This window comes from Meriones unguiculatus (assembly GCF_030254825.1).
Source record: "Meriones unguiculatus strain TT.TT164.6M chromosome Y unlocalized genomic scaffold, Bangor_MerUng_6.1 ChrY_unordered_Scaffold_23, whole genome shotgun sequence".
In the NCBI taxonomy this organism is placed as follows: Eukaryota; Metazoa; Chordata; class Mammalia; order Rodentia; family Muridae; genus Meriones; species Meriones unguiculatus.
In genome coordinates, this window is record NW_026843709.1 from 28,924,273 (window position 1) to 28,939,791 (window position 15,519).

A 15,519-nucleotide genomic window follows, 5' to 3' on the forward strand; every position below is an offset into this window, starting at 1 on the left:
ATTGCAAGACAGCTTTATTATGAGAGCGATTGAACTAGGGACCCAAGTCTCACTGGCGCAGAAGTACAGAAGTGGGACCTCGAGTTCTGAGTGAACAGAATTTTTAAAGGGAAAGTGTGAGCAGGGGGTATCCATGGCAGCAAGCAGGGGGACACAAGCCTTGGCGTTACAGAATTGGGTGAAGTTTAGCAGGGCGGGGTGACCTTTTCTGAGGCACATAATCACAATGGCTAAGGCATATAATTACAATGGCTATTTTTCTAAACCATATCTGAAACATTGCGGAGAATTTTCCCACCCGATTCTCAACCAATTCCCATTGATTATTGCCAGGGAGTTTGTCTCTATTTTCTATGAAACATTTATTCTGTTATATTTCCTGAAGGCTGTTACTAGGAGAGTTAACTTTGTTTTCTGCCAGGTGTACACTCTGTGATATTTCCTGGTGCCTGAATTCAGTTCCCAGACAAGATCTTTATTTCAAAATGGAGTTATATTCAGGCTATCTGAAGCTCTTCACTGTATCCATTCTTCAGTTGAGGGGCATCTGGGTTGTTTCTAGCTTCTGGGTATTACAAATAAAGCTGCTACAAACATGGATGAGCAAATGTTCTTACTGGGTCCTTGAGCCACTTTTGGATATATGCCTAGGAGTGGTTTATCTGGATCTTGAGGAAACACTATTCCTAGTTGTCTGAGAAAGCACCAGAATGATTTCCAGAATGTTTGTACAAGTTCACATTCCCTCCAGCAGTGGAGGAGGGTTCCCCTACTCCACAACCTCTCCAGCATGTGTTGTCACTTGAGTTTTTGATTATGATCATTCTGATGAGCATAAGGAGAAATCTCAGGGTCATTTTGATTTGCATTTCCCTGATGGCTAATGACATTGAACATTCTTTTAACTGTTTCTCTGCCATTCAATATTCCTCTACCAAGAATTTTTCAGTTTATCTCTATTCCCCATTTTTAATTGGATTAGTTTATTTGTTGCTTTTCATCTTTTTTAGTTCTTTATATCTACTGGATATTAGTTGTCTGCCACATAGAAGCTTGGTGAAGATTCTTTCCCAATCTGTAGGCATTTGCTTTGCTTTGATGACAGTGTCCTTTGCTTTACAGAAGCTTTTCAGTTTCATGAGGTCCCATTTACCAATTGTTGCTCTTAGAGCCTGTGCTCTTGGTGTTCTGTTTAGGAAGTTGTCTCCTGTGCCAATGAGTTTAAGGCTCTTCCCCACTTTTTCTTCTAAAGGATTTAATGTGTCTGGTTTTATATTGAGGTCTTTGATCCACTTCGGTTTGGTTTTGTGCAGTGTGATAAATATAGATCTATTTGCATTTTTCTACATATAGACATCTAGTTAGACCAGGAGCATTTTTTGAAGATGCTATTTTTTTTCCATTTTATGGTTTCCGCATCTTTGTCAAAACTCAGGTGTCCATACATTTCTGGGTCTTCTATTTGGTGTTATTGATCCACCATTTAGTTTCTATGAAAGTACCATGCAGTTTTTATTACTGTTGCTCTATAGGACTGTTTGAGATCAGGGATGGAAATACCTCAAGAAGATCTTTTTTATTGTAGAGGACTATTTTAGCAATTCTGGGTTTCTTGTTTTTCTATATGAAGTTGAGAATTTTTTTTTCTTTTAAAGGCATTTTAATGAAAGAAGTTAATGATATATCTTCCCTATGTATAGGGAAGTCTATTTTTTAGTTTCTGAAAATTGTACCAATAGCTAGAACATTGGCCTCAAAGAAAAGCTGCCTAAATAACAGAAATATAACAAATATTACAATAAAATTCACTCAGTAAAGCCCTGGGAAAGCCTTACCTAAAAACCAAGTTCCTGGAGTGTTAGCCATGAAGCCCACACCAAAAGTCCCTTATAAAAACATCCACCAAGCACGACCATCAGCATTTCTTTTTTTTTTTATCAGTTACATTTTATTAACTCTGTATCCCAGCCGTGTCCTGATCCCTCATTCCCTCCCAGTCCCTCCCTCCCTCCCTCCCTCATCTCCACCGTGCCCCTTTCCAAGTCCACTGATGGGGGGGACCTCCTCCCCATTCATCTGATCCTGTTTTATCAGGTATCTTCAGGACTGGCTGCAAAGCCCTCCTCTGTGGCCTAACAGGACTGCTCCTCCCTTCGGGGGTGGGGAGACCAAAGAGCCAGTCATCGAGTTCCTGTTAGAAATAGTCCCTGTTCCCCTCACTTTGGGAAACCAATTGGTTACTAAGCTACCACAGGCTACATCTGAGTGGAGGTTCTAGGTTATATCCATACAACTTACATTCCCACCAGCAGTGGAGGAGGGTTCCCCTTTCTCCACAACCTCTCCAGCATGTGTTATCGCTTGAGTTTTTCATCTTGGCCATTCTGATGTGTGTAAGGTGATATCTCAGGGTCGTTTTGATTTGCATTTCCCTGATGGCTAATGAGGATGAGCATTTCTTTAAGTGTTTTTCTGCCATTCGATATTCCTCTGTCCTTGGTTGAATGTCAGTCTCAGAAAAGACCCTGTGCCCAGATATATTTGGTCCTTGTGGAGCTCCTATCCTTTCCCCATCAGACTAACTCCCCTTCTTTCTTATGATTCCCTGTACTCTGCCAAAGGTTTGGTCATGAGTCTTTGCTTTGAAAACACTGCTAGTTAGAGTCTTTCAGATGCGCTCAGTAGACTCCTGTCATACGTTCAATGCACATCCCATCTGTCTTTCTAAATGAGGATTGATCATCTTACCCCATGTCCGCTCAATTGATTATCTTTTTTAGGTGTATAGATTTCATTATGTTTATCATATCTTATAGGTCTATATAAGTGAGTATATCCCATGTTTCTCTTTCTCCTTCTGGGATATTTCACTCAGAATGATCTTTTCTAGATCCCACCATTTGCCTGCAAATTTCATGATTTCCTCCTTTTTGATTGCTGAGTAGTATTCCATTGTATAAAAATACCACAATTTCTGTACCCATTCCACCGTTGATGGACATCTGGGTTGTTTCCAGGTTCTGGCTATTACAAATAGAGCTGCTATAAACATGGTTGAGCAAGTGTCCTTTTTGTGTACTTGAACAAACTTTGGGTATATACCTAGCAGTGGTATAGCTGGGTCTGTAGGAAGCACTATTCCTATTTGTCTTAGAAAGCGCCAGATAGCTTTCCAGAGTGGTTGTACCAGTTTACATTCCCACCAGCAGTGGAGGAGGGTTCCCCTTTCTCCACAACCTCTCCAGCATGTGTTATCGCTTGAGTTTTTCATCTTGGCCATTCTGATGTGTGTAAGGTGATATCTCAGGGTCGTTTTGATTTGCATTTCCCTGATGGCTAATGAGGATGAGCATTTCTTTAAGTGTTTTTCTGCCATTCGATATTCCTCTGTCGAGAATTCTCTGTTTAGCTCTGTTCCCCATTTTTTAATTGGATTACTTGGATTGCTGCTTTTCAGCTTCTTTAGTTCTTTGTATATACTGGATATTAGTCCTCTGTCAGATAAAGGGTTAGTGAAGATTCTTTCCCAATCTGTAGGCAGTCGTTTTGTTTTGATGACGGTATCCTTTGCTTTACAGAAACTTTTCAGTTTCATGAGGTCCCATTTATTGATTGTTGCTCTTAGAGCCTGTGCTGTTGGTGTTCTGTTCAGGAAGTTTTCTCCTGTACCAATGAGTTTAAGGCTCTTCCCCACTTTTTCTTCTAAAGGATTTAATGTATCTGGTTTTATATTGAGGTCTTTGATCCACTTCGGTTTGGTTTTGTGCAGTGTGATAAATATAGATCTATTTGCATTTTTCTACATATAGACATCTAGTTAGACCAGGAGCATTTTTTGAAGATGCTATTTTTTTTCCATTTTATGGTTTCCGCATCTTTGTCAAAACTCAGGTGTCCATACATTTGTGGGTTTATTTCTGGGTCTTCTATTTGGTGTTATTGATCCACCATTTAGTTTCTATGAAAGTACCATGCAGTTTTTATTACTGTTGCTCTATAGGACTGTTTGAGATCAGGGATGGAAATACCTCAAGAAGATCTTTTTTATTGTAGAGGACTATTTTAGCAATTCTGGGTTTCTTGTTTTTCTATATGAAGTTGAGAATTTTTTCTTTCAATTTTTCTGTAAAGACATGTGTTGGTAATATGATGGGAATTGTATTGAACCTGTAGATTGATTTTGGTAAGGTGGCCATTTTTACTATGTTAATCCTGCCAAGCCATGAGCATGGGAGATCTTTACATATTCTGATATCTTCTTCTAATTCTTTCTTCAGAGTCTTGAATTTTTTTCCATAGAAGTCTTTGATTTGCTTGTTTAGCATTACACAAAGGTGCTTTATGTCTTTTGTGGCTTCCTCAAGGGTGTTGTTTCCCTAATTTCTTTCTCAGCACTTTTGTAATTTCAATACAGAAGGGCTATTTTATTTATTTATTTATTTTTTAGTTCATTTTGTATCCTGCCACTTTGCTGAAGTTGTAGGAGTTTTCTGGTAGAATTTTTGGGTTTACTCAGGTGTTAGTATTTTGGAACACAACCTGCTTCTGGGTTGCCCAGCAACCTATGATGATGTCATCTGTTGCCAGCCAGCCAGATGACCACACCTGGAAGGCGTGGTTACCGTGCCCCCTTAAAAGGGCTGATTTGACACATGCTCTCTCTCTTAACTCTTATACCCTCTCTTATTTTCTCTCTCTTAAACCCTCTCTTTACACTCTTTCTTCTTTTTCTTTCTCTCTCTCTCTTGGGGCGCCCCCTCTTTCCTCTTCCCTTTTCCTCTCTTCTCCCACCATGTCCAGCTACCCACTTCCTCCATATATTTCTAATAAACCTTTTTGAAGATAATATATCGGTTGTCCCCCATGCTTCTTCCTCTTTATGATTAATAACATTGGTGTGTTGCCTGGACAGTATGGTTACAACCGATTTTCTCTGCTCTCACCTCTCCCTCCTGTGAGCTGCTGAGACGCCACCACCACTGCCCCTCTCCTGGCCAGTGGCTATCGTTGCCACTGCTGCTGTCTCTGGGAGCCTTGCGTGGAGGCTGCGAGCTGAGTGGAGGCCGCCACAAAGCAGGAGACCCAGGCTGGCTTGCCTGGAACCAACTACGTCCCTGGCCTGGTGTGAACGCCCATGGCTGCAGCCTCTCCCGCCTGCCATCTCGCACCCTTTCCCCCAAGTCCTGCCGCCATGTGCTGCTTTGCCGCAGGCACTTGGGCCAGGGTCTATGTGGAGGTGAACAGCCTGAGTCGTGCCAGTACTGGCCACCGACAGTGCTCCTGAGTTGCGGAGACACACAACTCAAAAATCAACTTTTCAGAACTTGGTACGGTGTTTTGTGGAACTTAAATTTCCTGCGGGATGCCCAGCCGCCTCCATCTAGGTTTTGGGGGAAAATGGGTGGGCCATTTCTTCACCATAGGCTTGTGGCCAGTGCCATCTTAGTTTCGGGCAAAGAGGCCCTGCCTCCCGCGTGTGGTTCCGGGCAGCCCTCTCCATGCACTGGGCTGCCCCAAAAGCTGCCTGGGCTGCAGCTGACTGCTCCTTCTTGCTATATGCTTCACGCTCTCACCAACCTGTTTTGCTTTGCACTTCTAAGCCTTTCCCAAGCTTTAAAAATAAAATAAAATAATATTTTCTCCCTGATTTCTGTACACTTTACTCTTATATTTTACATTCCTTATCTAATGCTTTATATAATCTTCTCATTGGGTTTGCATTTATAAGTCTTAATCATAATTAACTGTTTATCTTATCTTTTAGACTTATCTTTAGACAACAAGCCTCATTTCAAGTTGGTATGGATTTTTATAAAATTTCAAAGTTTCATTTTACTATCTTATAATTCAACCCTGCTTCAAAATAAATTTTATATAATAATAAAATTTCAAAGTTATAACTATCTATTCAAATTGAGTTGGTTTAAAATATAAGACTGTTACTGTCTCCTACTATATGTTACTCAAATATAATTTTAAAATTGCTTTATACTGTTCTGCTCAGGGGTTCATTGTTATGTACAAATTTTTTATCAATATTTTAAATTAAGATCTATTGATTTTAGAGGTATTTATTTATGTTAAAACTGGGTCAATTTGCTACATCTCTACTATCAAAAGGTTAAAATATGCTTGGTTAATTTTAAATTTGGTTTACGCTGTTCTGCTAAATTGTCGATTTTAAACTTATAGCTCAAGGGTTCTTTATTATGTACAAGTTGTTTGTCAATATTCTAAAATTAATATCTATTAATTTTTAAAAATATACTTATATTAAAACTGTTTCAATTTACTATATCTCTGCTATCAAAAGGTTAATATAAGCTTGGTCTTGCTCTCTTAAAATGATGTTATTAATATGTAGTATAGCCTTAGACTACTACAAGCTATAATCTTTTATATATTAAATCATATAAAAACTCTTATGCTATCACTTTAATAACTTATATTCATAACTTTTAAGCCCTAACTTAGCAAGGACAAAACCTAAAGTCTTAATATTTACTGATTAACAAATGCAGGTTAATAGTCATTTCATACAGATTTATAGTCCTGCAGGTGCAAACATGGTCTCACTGCAATTTTTAATAAAAAACTGAGGATGGTCATTGAGTCACCATATAGGAGTTGGTAAAAAGTGGGCCATCCTGAAGGGCTCTAAGACCTAGCTGCGCTGAGACTTCTGGCATTCCCGCAAGAGGTTTGCATAGCCAAAAGTCCATTCTGCCAGGTGACATTTTGAAATGCAGCCAAAGTGGATGATGATCTTGCTGCTGCAACATGCCAAAGTTGGCTGCTGGCAAATTGAACTCTGGAAGTCAAAATGCTCCCAAGCAGGCTTGTCCTCTGTGCTCAGCCATGGAGGTTCAACCCACACAATAGCACAGACACTTCCAGCTTTCTAGCTTATTGGCCTGGTGGAGAACAGGAGGCTGGCTCCTCGACTTAAAAACCTCCACATCTCTCCCACAGGTCTATTTTTGACCTCAGAATGAGGTCCTGTGGACATATTGCCAACTTCTGTGTTGGGAGCTTTCAGTTGACTTCCCAATTCTCTTCATAAGCAGGAGAACCAGACCTTAAGCCTAAGTACTAGAGCTGCTATTTTCAGGCCTAGACACAGTTCAGACTCAAGAAAGAGGCCTAAATGAAACCTTTTACTATCCCTTTAGCTAAAGGACAATAAATGTTCATAGCAGTTTCAACTATTTCTCCTGGTAAACAACTAAATACAAAGGTTCCTCTCAAAAACATATTTGAGAGATGTCTTAAGGTTAATAAATACAAGTTATACATGTTTGAGAGTCTAAAAATGTGTTTTAAGGTTGGTAATGTAACTTATAAATGTTTGAGGGTTCTAAAAATGTTTTAAGGTTGATAAACACAAATTATAAAGATTACAGGTCTAAGGTGATTTAAGGTATCTTAAATAGGTAAAAAGGCTTAATATTTCTTCCTGTTGTTATGCTACTGTTGTTATGCTACTGTTATATTGACTGTCCAGACTTTTGACCTTTATTAATAGGACTCTAATTTATTAATCTAACTCTGATACAAAAACATTCCACTATACCACCATTCCACTATTATGGTCCTAAACTGAAGATTGTAAGCATCCATAATATGTATGCTTATACTAAAAGTTAAGATCAAGTGAGATTCCCTTTTACTTCATAAAAGGCTTTTGCCTTTTTAGAGTTCACCTTAAAAAGTACTTATGCTGTTAACACATATATATGTCTACTGCCTTTTTCTCCATGCACACTACAATTGTGATACTAACATGTCTAAATGTGTATCTCCTTCTTAAAACTTCCTTTCCTGGCTATCAGATTGCTGTTTACTGCATGCAACTACTAACTAGATTGTTGAGTTCACTCCATTTTCTCAGCATTTCCTTGTAGGGAAAGCTTGACCTCAGAGCTCTGGCAACTTCCTACTTTTGAGACAAAGGGACCTCTCCTCAGCCATAGCCTTAATTGTCTAGGCTTGACCCTCTATGCTGACCTCCATTTTAGGGCCACTCTCTGCCTTGGGCCTTATGTCCCCTTTTGCACATTGTTCCTTCTTCCTGCTCACTTGCCCTCTCACCCACTCATGGGCCCCCTTCCACCCACTCATGGGCCCTCTCTCTCTCGAACTCATTCATGGAAAGAGCTAGTGCTAGGCAAACCATCATGCTTCACCCATACCACTGGGCTCTATGCCCTGGTCCCTGGCCAAGGGCTGAGGAGCTATTGGACAGGTAGCACCCCTCTTGCTTGGAGTCACACATTCCCTTGGAACACCACTGGAAGGTCTTGTCTTCTCTGCCCCCAATGCAAGATGCCCAGATGCCCACGCTCCAGATAGGATCTCCTCTGGAGAATTTTTTTTTAATTTTTTATTTAACTTTTATTAATTACACTTTATTCCTTTTGTATCCCCCCATAAGCCCCTCCCTCCTCCCCTCCCGGTCCCACCCTTCCCCCCTTTCTGCATGCTTGCCTCTCCCCAAGTCCACTGATAGGGGAGGTCCTCCTCTCTTTCTTTCTGATCTTTTTGTTGTGGTTGTTGTTCTCAATGCAGTTTATTCAGGAACCTTGAACAATCTTCTGACCCTGGGGAAAGCCAGCCCACAGCTTAAATAGCCTCTGGGTAGCCAACCCCAGCATGCCTCCTGGGCAATACAGATAGGTCCACATACATGGAAGCAAGCCAGATCCTCAGCCTTAGCCAAATATGGAGTTGTTTGTGACAGAGAGCACTCACCATTGGGAAGGTGGAAGGCAGAAACCAGCTCCATCTTTAAAGCACGGCATTATGCAGCTCTCTACAGTTCCTCCTTTTTGTTTTAGACACATCAGGCAAGAGTAGAGGTCTGATCTCTGATATTAGAAATAAATTGGGACTTTGTACAGATGTTCATTTAGGTGTCATCCACCCAAAGAGCATCAGACCCATCCATTACCTTTTTCTCAGAGGCGGGACCTGGGGCATCAACCCGCACGCAATCAGACATGCTCTTCTCTGGGTCCAAAGAGGCTGACCCTGAGTGCAGTGCTTAGCCCTGCATCCTGAGCATAACATTTTAGCTTTTTATGGTAGCCAACCATGCTCGGGGAGACTGTCCTGCTTCAATGGCTGCAAAGGCCTGAATGATCATGGCTGCATTACGCTGTTGTGAGACTCTAATCTTGCATATACACCACAGGCAAACCAAGGAGACCAACACCAGAAGGCCTGCTAACACTCCCATGCCCGCCCATTCCTTCAGATGATTCATGGCTGCAGCAATCCATGATGATAATCCTGTGGCTAGTCCTGTGTCCACTCCGGTAGAATTTGCCGTAACAATGGCCACTGATAGCTGCTCCATCATAGTATCAAATTATTCAGTCCAATTACCTAAAATATAGCTAGACAATTGTTTAGACAGATTTGCAGCATGGGAAAAATTGTCATATTGTATGCTAGTGACACAAAGTCCAGCATACCTCCATTGACAACCAAGTTGAGCGATTTGCCATAAGGTATCAATTTGCTCCTGCACGAGGTCAATCCTCTGATTGAACACCATCAAGTCTCCTTTTAGTTGAGCATTAATTCCTTTTTGTACATCTAAAGCATGAGCTACATTGGCTAAAAGATTATTTAGGGTCTGAGCAGTCTGCATAGTATGACTCATGGCTAATGCTGCGGTGGTAGCTCCAACAGCCGCCAATGAGATGGCAGTAACAATGGCGGCTGTAATTCCAAGATCTCTTTTCTGTCTGAAGAGAGTCATAGCATGAGGGGCATCAATGGGCATAGGCACCCAGCGAGGCATGTGAGTAACCAGGGTATACCTAAATTCACTAGCATTCTGGCATTGGGCAAAAAAAGCAAGTATCATTACCACAATTACTTGGCTCTATCTGGCTAACAATAAATAAAAATAGGGGTTATAAACAAACAGGTGTGGACTTATAGGAAATATTATGAGAATCCACTACAATAAAAGATTTTCTGGAGGTATCTCCATCCCTGATCTTAAGTTGTACTATAGAGCATCAGTTTTAAAAACTGCATGGTACTGGCATAGAAACAGAATGGTGGATCAATGGAACTGAACAGAGGACCCAGAAATAAACCCACACTCTTATGGACACCTGATCTTTGACACAGACGCCAAAACCATACAATGGAAAAAAGCTAGCATCTTCAACAAATGGTGCTGCTCCAACTGGATGTCTACATGTAGAAAAATGAAAATAGATCCATATTTGTCACCCTGCACAAAACTGAAGTCCAAGTGGATCAAAGACCTCAACATAAAACCAGACACATTAAATCGGCTTGAAAAAAAAGTGGGAAATACCCTAGAACTCATTGGTACAGGAGAAAACTTCCTGAACAGAACACCAACAGCACAGGCTCTAAGAGCAACAATCAATAAATGGGACCTCATGAAACTGAAAAGTTACTGCAAAGCAAAGGACACCGTCATCAAAACAAAGCGGCCACCTACAGATTGGGAAAGAATCTTCACCATCCCTTTATCTGACAGAGGACTCATATCCAGTATATATAAAGAACTAAAGAAGCTGAAAAGCAGCAAACCAAATAATCCACTTAAAAAATGGGGAACAGAGCTAAACAGAGAATTCTCTGTAGAGGAATATCGAATGGCAGAGAAGCACTTAAAGAAATGCTCAACCTCATTAGCCATTAGAGAAATGCAAATCAAAACAACCCTGAGATTTCACCTTACACCCATGAGAATAGCCAAAATCAAAAACTCAAGTGAGAACACATGCTGGAGAGGTTGTGGAGAAAGGGGAACACTTCTCCACTGCTGGTGGGAATGTAAACTTGTACAACCACTCTGGAAATCAATCTGGCGCTTCCTCTGGAGAATTTTAAATTTCTACACCTAGTGCCAGCTGGCACCAGGGCCTCTAAGTTTACATGCTTCTGTAATTAAATCTCACCTCAATGACAGATCTAAAACAAAGCCTTCTTTAAATATTGCTAGGGTTTGGGTAAATAAAGGTTCCTTAGTTAGACAGAGGTTCCCATGTACAGGCCTCATTAATCCAAAACTTTCAATGTATACCTACAGGATTTTTTCCGTACTCAACTTTTACCTTTTGCCTATATATGTGTTTCAGTGTCCTGCCAGACACAGATGTTTCCTATAGCCACAACAGTGCCAAAAAAAGCTATAGGTGTTCAACTCTGGCCTCAGGGACTTCCAACATTTGCAGGTGTTCAGCTCTGACCTCACAGACTTCAAACAGGGTGGACCTGCACCTTCCCTCCTAGTCACGGATGTTCTTGCACACCCTGTTCTTGCAGCCTATTCTTCCTGGACTTGGCCAACATTTCAGACTTTTGACCTCCCTACAGTACTCACAGTGTCAGCAGGAAGTAGCCAGAGTAGAATCTTTGCCTGTTATTCACTTGTTGTTAACAAAAGCTGAAATGGTGTGCTTCAGGACAAGGACAGGCAGCTCCAGGTTCTCCCAGTGTTCCCCAGTCCCTACCTGCTGCCTTGCATGGCTGGCAACTCTGTCTATTGATAACCCTCTACCGTAAATTTTCCAGGGCAGAGGCTTCCCTTACTCTTGACCTTGCAATCCGACCATTTTGTGGCTATACTTCTTCTCTCTCTCAAACTTTTGCATGACAACCAAGAACTGCTTCCAAGGAGCCTAAATTCATATACCTTAACTTACTTTATGAAAAGTAGCCCAAGCTCCCCATTTCCATTTTAATTATAGAAAAAGGGAGGAATGTTAGTACATTGGAACACAACCTGCTTCTGGGTTGCCCAGCAACCTATGATGCCATCATGTGTCACCAGCCAGCCAGGTGACCACACCTGGAAGGCTTGGTTACTGTGCCCCCTTAAAAGGGCCGATCCAACACATGGTCTCACTCTTACTCTTACCCCCTCTCTTATATTCTCTCACTCTCTTCTCTCTCTCACTCTGTCTTATGCTATTTTTCTTTCTCTGGGGTGCCCCATTCCCTCTTTCCATCTCTTTCCTCACCATGCCCTGCTACCCACTTCCACCATACCTTCCTAATAAACATCTCACAGAGAATATCGGTTGTCCTCCTGCTTCATCTTTTTTTAATTAATAATTCAGGTATACTATCTTATCATCTGCAAATAGTGATACTTTGACTTTTTCCTTCTGATTTAGATTCCTTCAATCTTCTTATTGCTCTAGCACGGACTTCCATAAACTGTGTTGAAGAGATATGGAGAAAATGGGCAGCCATGCCTTGTTCCTGATTTCAGTGGGATTGCTTTAAGTTTCTTTCCATTTATTTTGACGTTGGTTGTAGGCATGCTGTATATTCCCTTTACTATGTTTAGATATGTGCCTTGTATCTCTGATCTCTCCAAAATTTAAACATGAATGGATGTTTGATTTTGTCAAATGCTATTTCATTATCTAAGGAAAGTATCAAGATTTTTTTTTTTTGGTTATTTGTTTGTTAATATGGATTTCCTTACATTGAAAAACCCCTGCATACCTGGGATGAAACCTACTTGGACATAGTGGATGATATACTTGATGTATTCTCATATTCAGTTTGCAAGTATTTTATTGTGTATTTTTCCATCAATGTTCATAAGGGTGATTTGCCTGAAATTCTCTTTTTTGTTGGGCCTTTGTGAGATTCATGTACCAAGGTGACTGTGGGATTATAAAATGAGTGTGATAGTGTTTTTTTTTTTTCTGTTTATATTTTGTGGAATAGTTTGAAGATAACTAAAGTTAGCTCTTCTTTGAAGGTCTGGTAAATTCTGTGTTGAGACCATCTGGTCCTGTGCTTCTTATTTTTTTTTTTTTTGGATTGAAGACTTTTGATGACCACTTCTATTTCCTTGGGGGATATAGGATTATTTGACTTACCTGTTCTTGATTCAGTTATAGTAAGTGAAATCGATCAAGAAAATTGTTTCACTTAGATTTTCCAAATTTTGTGGTATGTAGGCTTTTTAAGTAAGTTCTAATGATTGTTTGGATTTCCTCAGTGTCTGTAGTTATATCCCCCTTTTCATTTCTAATTTTGCTCATTTGGATGGTGTCTCTGCCTTTTGGTTTATCTTGTTGATTTTCTCAAAGAACCAGCTCTTTGTTTTATTGATTCTTTGAATTGTTTCATTTGTTTCTAATTGATTGACTTCAGACCTGAGTTTGATTATTTCCAGCTGTGTACTCCTCTTTGATGTGTCTGCTTCTTCTTTTTCTAGGGTTTTAAGTGAGCCATTAAGTTGCTTGAATGCACTGTCTCAAGTTTCTTCTTGAAGGCACTTAAGGCTATGAACTTTCCTCTTAGCACTGCTTTTATTGTGTCAGTAAGTTTGGGTATGTTGTGCCTTTATTTTCATGGAATTCTACAAAAACTTTAATTTCTTTCTTTATTTCTTCCCTGATCCAGCTGTCATTTGGTATCAAGTTGTTCAGTTTCCATGTGTATGTAGGCTTTTTGCTATTTTTGTTGATGTTGAGTTCCAGCTTTATTCAATGGTGGTCAGATAAGATACAAGGAAGTATCTTCTTGTATCTGTTGAGGCTCACTTTGTGAACAACCATATGTTCTATTTTGGAGAAGGTTCCATGAGGTGCTGAGAAGAAGGTAAATTCTTTTGTGTGTGGGTGTAAAGTTCCTTAAATATCTGTCAGGTCCATTTGCTTCAAGACCTCTCTTAGAGACATTGTTTCTTTGTTTAATTTCTGCTTTGTTGACCTGTCCTCTTTTGAGAGTGGGGTGTTTAAGTGTCCCATTATTAATGTGTGGCTTAAGTTTTGTTTAAGTATTGTTGAAATTTGTTTTTGTCATTGAATATTTTGTTTTCTCCGTCTGTGAGGACTGAGAGTATTGCTGGGTATAATAACCTGTGCTGATATAATAACATCTGTGTTCTCTTAGGGCCTACATGATATTCATCCATGCCTTCTAGTTTTCATAGTTTCTGATGAAAAGTCAGGTGTGATTCTAATGGATTTGATATTATATGTTATTTGGGCTTTTTCCCTTGTAGAGTTTAGTATTTTTATTTACTGTTTTGATTATTATGTGGCAGGAAGATTTTCTTTTCTGGACTAATTTATTGAGTGTTCTGGATACCTCTTGTATTCTTATTGACCTCTACTTTAAGTTGGGGAATATTTTTTTCATTGATTTTATTGAAAATATTTTCTGGGCCTTGGAGGAGGGAATATTCTTTTTTTCTCTATTCCTATTATTTTTAGGTTTTGTCTTTTTATGTTGTCTTGAATTTATTGCATGGTCTTTGTCAGGAATTTTTTTAGATTTAACATTTTCTTTGACAGATACATCGATTTCTTCCATTGTATCATCCATACCTGAGATTCTTTCTTCCATCTCTTGTAGCCTATTCCTTATGCTTAGATCTGTAGTTCCTGTTTTCTTCCCTAAGTTCTTTCTTTCCACAAATTCCTCTATTTGTGTTTTCCTTAATTTCAAAAAAAAAAATGGAATGCTTCACGAATTTGGATCTCATCGTTGTGTATGGGCCTTGCTAATATTCTCTCTATTGTTCCAATTTTAGTATATGTGCTCCTGAAGAGAGCACTACATATTTCTTTGAAGTGGTCATTAATAAAATCACATGTCTGTGACTTGAGTTTCACACTATCACAGATTCCATAATTATTTGTTAAATGCACAGATATTTTCTCAATTGGTGAATTATATTCTGTGAAAATGCGCCCTGACCTAGACAAATCTTTGAACAAAAAGAATTTAATTGGGACATTGCTTATATTTTTACAGAGACCATCCATGATGTCATGTCAGCAAGCAGTCATCTTGTTTTAGTCCTTCCCAAAACTGAGAGATTCATAAGCAGCAGGGAGAGAGAGGGAGATTGAAAGTGACAGAGAGAGCTAGAGAGACAGATTCAGAAATAGAGATATGGAGACAATAGAAACAAAGATGTAAAGTGACAGAGACCTAGAGACAGAGACTCCATTCTCTCTGGTAACTTTCTTTGGCATATCAACCTCAAAGTACATTATCCTACAATATAAATCCAAAAGGAATTATATTTTTTAATATTTTTATTTTAAATTTTATTAATTACACTTTATTCACTTTAACCCCCCCTGAAGCCCCTGTTCCTTCTTATCCCACCTTCCCTCCCCATTCTCTACACATGACTCTCCCCAAGTCACTGATAGCGGAGGTCTTTCTCTCCCTCCTTCTGATCTGAGTCTCTTCTGATCTCTTCAGAAGTGGCTGCATTCTCTCCGTGTGGCCTGGTAAGGCTGCTCCCCCATCACATTGAGTTGATCAAAGAGGAGGCCAATCAGTTCATGTCAGAGGTAGTCCCTGTTACCCTTACTATAGAACCCACTTGGACACTGAACTGTGCAGAGGTTCTAGGTTATCCCCATGCATGGTACTTGGTTGTAGTATGAATCTCAGAAAAGACTGCTGTGCTCAGATTTTTTGTTTATGTTGCTCTTCTTGTGGAGCTCAGGTCCTCTCCAGATCTTGCTATTTCCCACT

The 15,519-nt window shown here is 39.8% G+C and overlaps 1 non-coding gene across 1 annotated transcript; it reads right to left on the reverse strand.

Annotated features, from left to right (window-relative positions):
• Window positions 1–14,474: 14,474 nt before the first annotated feature.
• LOC132651709 (U6 spliceosomal RNA) lies at window positions 14,475–14,581 on the reverse strand. Its single transcript, XR_009589292.1, has one exon. It is a non-coding gene; the product is annotated as a U6 spliceosomal RNA (small nuclear RNA).
• Window positions 14,582–15,519: the final 938 nt, after the last annotated feature.